The sequence below is a fragment of the Camelina sativa genome, chromosome 12, assembly GCF_000633955.1.
Source record: "Camelina sativa cultivar DH55 chromosome 12, Cs, whole genome shotgun sequence".
NCBI lineage: Eukaryota > Viridiplantae > Streptophyta > Magnoliopsida > Brassicales > Brassicaceae > Camelina > Camelina sativa.
The window spans coordinates 21,745,031-21,748,501 of NC_025696.1; the positions used below are offsets into that span (position 1 = coordinate 21,745,031).

Below are 3,471 nucleotides of genomic sequence, written 5' to 3' on the forward strand. Positions count from 1 at the left end.
AATTTAGACGGTTTTAGGCGGTTTAGGCGTTTACATTATAAACTATTATATATCTGATATTATATACAAAATATATATAAAAATAATAAAAATATTAAATCAAAAACAGAAAAATAAATAAAAAAATTATTTTAATTCATTTTAAATAACATATTAAACATTTATAATTATGTTTATAGAAGTAAACTTTAAATATTTTAAATTTGTGCAATTAAAATTTTAAAAATACACTAAAATGATGATACTACAATTTTAGGCGGTCAAAGCGGTCATCTAGGCGGTGCTATAGCGCCTAGCGCCTAGACGGGGCGGAGGCGGACGCCTAGAACGCTTTTTCGAACAGTGGGTGCAATAGACTCGTTGTTGATAAAAGCTATGGCACAACTAGTATCAAACAAACTTAAAAGTGCAATTATCAGAAATCACAACTTAAATCATGATTTTAATATAAGCTTAATTAGTTGAACTGTATTATAATTTTTTACATGGTATTGGATCATAATTTGAAATTATAAATTTAATATTTTTATTATCATGAGATATGGTTGTTGACTCCGACATGTATATTAAATTTAAAATTATAAACTTAGTCAAAATAATAATCATTTTTAAAAATAAGTTTATTAATAACATTATTCAATAGAAAATTTTTAAAACCCCTAATTAATTCATAACTAGTAATATTTTTTAAATTTTCTTTTTTTTTATTATTTAGACTTATAATTTAGGTTAATCAATCTAGACAATATCAATATTGACAGGAAGGAGTTCTCTTTTTTCTATTTATCTTTAGTTTCACGAAATGCAAATATAAGTGTGAATTCTTTCGCACGCCAAGCGCGTACATCTCCACATAATATTCTGTGTGTAAATAATTTTCCTTCAAATTAACTCATATGAGCTGATCTTTTGTTTTTAAAAAAAAATCAACAAAAAATGTCTCCCTTTTGGTGTTCATTTTCAAAAATATCCGATTCAACTATTCATTGTTAAAAATGTTCTTCACTGAATTTTAAAAAGTTGATAATGTTTATAAGTTACTTCTGAATAATAACTACATATATTTGATCCAAGTAATTATAAGTTTCATAAAATATTTATAAGTATACAAATTTACTCATATATAAAAGTAATTTTGTATATTTTGATAAGATTACACATGTATTTGGATGGATCTTAGATTTTTAAAAAACATTGAGGCCCTGAATGGAAGCAAGTAATTTGCGGAATTGAGAAAAAAAATATGAATAACGCACCTTAGTTACCAATCACCACTAATATTACATTTTTGTGGTTTTGCAAAAAAAGGAAAAAAAAATGGGTGCGTTTTCTGAGAACAGAAATAGCCTTGGACCGCACTAAAACTTCAAAGAAGTAATACCCTGCGGTCGGACCGCAATGGACAATATATATTTTATATATTATTATTTTTATTATTATTAAAATAGTATATAGCTGTTATGTTTTCTCCTACATATATATTCTCTCTGTTTCATATTAAGTGTCGTTTTAGGATTTTTCACACATATTAAGAAAATCATTAAATATTCTATCTTACCCCTTATTAATATATTATACAATTTTTTCTATTGGTCAATACATTAAATCAGTAGGGATAAAATTAAAAGATTTACCAAACATCTACATTGGAAATACAAAGTAACACTTATTCTGAAACAAAATTTACAGTCTAAAATGACACTTAATATGAAACGGAGGGAGTAACTTATACCTAAGCTATGTATTCTCTTCTTTTTCTTCTTATATCATTGTTATATAATATTAAAATAATATTGTCTTTTAACTTTATTATTATTGGATAAATATTGAAGAAGAAACATGTAATATTTTGGTATATTATATTTGTTAAAACATGTTATAAAACAAATTGTTTCTTAATTTAATAACTTTTTTGTCAAAGAATTTTTTTTCATTTCATTTTCCCTAAATATAAATTTCCACAAACCAAAATTGAGCTTTTTATATATTACACATAATAATTTATAATTAAATTAATTATTTATATTATTTTGTACCGCTTATTTTAAACCGCACATTTTTTCACCAATCAAGTTATATTCTGGACCGCTTATTTTCTATTACTCGCACTTGTCCCGCATATATATATCTCCCGCATGAACCGCAGTTGAACCGTACCGTACTACTAAATTTTTTGTCCCGCACAACAAAATACGCAGTCACCATTCAGACCCTGAGTATACATTTCTGAGAAATAATATTACGAAAAGAATATTTATTACCATTCCTCCTATTGGTGTGTATCATCGTGCATTGAAACACCAATATGGGTTTTCTAGTTGTTTTATGTAGTCGTTTGATTTGATTGACCTGAAGTTTGGCAAAATAGCAAAAACATGACCTACTTATGCAAGATATATAAAGTAACATCTTATTTTTGTGTTTGTAGGTGCATGTCGACATGCATTATATATTTGGTTAGCAAAGACCTTTGTTTAAATATTGTATACTAGTATTGATGCACGGGTACAGACGAAGTGTGATACTGGCCCTGTTAGGGAGAGTGTCGCTGCGACTCTTAGTAACGACTGGTTTTAAACGACAGAGTTTTAATTTTTTTTTTTAAAGCTAGGTTGTGTCGTTAATGGCAGAAGAAAATATAATAGTGCAGATTTGTAAATTTTTAGGAATGGTAATTTGATTTGGGTTAACAGATCTGCAAAATTAAAAAAAAAAACAGCAACAGTCGCTACTTCAAATTAAAGGGTTGGGTTGTGTTGCTGTTTAATCCAGCAACACCAAATTTCTAAGATTCTAATCGCTGCGACAGAGATTTTAAGGGATGGAAATGAGATGAACAAGAGATGAAGGAGATCTGAAAGCAAATTTTTGATCGCCGGTTGCTATAGCAGCGACTGCCTCCCGAACAGGGGCACTATCATAGAAAAAAAAATTGGACTGGATAAATTAAAAAAAATCACCAAAGCATAACATATATGATTGAAAAAAAAACCATTTAACTAATATAGTTAAGAACAATGCATACACCAAGATTCGAAGAAAAAACGGATATATATAATGTGTACATCAAGTAAGCTATGTATATATATTTTGTTAGTGCCTAATATTATTAAGAACAATTTCGTTTTCATCTTAGCTTTTTATTTTTTCAAACTTGTTATGCTCCTCTTTTTTTCCTCTATTGTTCCATCCAAGCATAACAAACCTAGATGTCGAGAAACAAAAATAATAAGATAAAATAAGCATAACAAACCTAGATACAAATATAAAAACCATTTTTGGTATTTTGGTATAGTTACCAACAATCACACATCAACTTTAGAAAACATATAGAAATAGCATCGGATATTAAGATAGTTGCAGTCAAAACTTGACTTGAGATCAATTTGATTGAAGAACTAATTATATTTTTGAGAGTGAAAAAATAAAAAAAGCAATTACTACAAAAAAAAAAAAAAAAAAAAAAAAAAA

At 27.3% G+C, this 3,471-nt stretch overlaps 1 long non-coding RNA gene across 1 annotated transcript in view; it reads right to left on the reverse strand.

The window, feature by feature from the left end:
• LOC104732415 overlaps nucleotides 2,980-3,471 on the reverse strand; it is a 1,846-nt gene continuing 1,354 nt past the window's right edge. Inside the window, exon 5 of the long non-coding RNA XR_758803.2 lies at nucleotides 2,980-3,205. This is a non-coding gene — a long non-coding RNA (uncharacterized LOC104732415). The remainder of the gene's footprint in view (nucleotides 3,206-3,471) is intronic.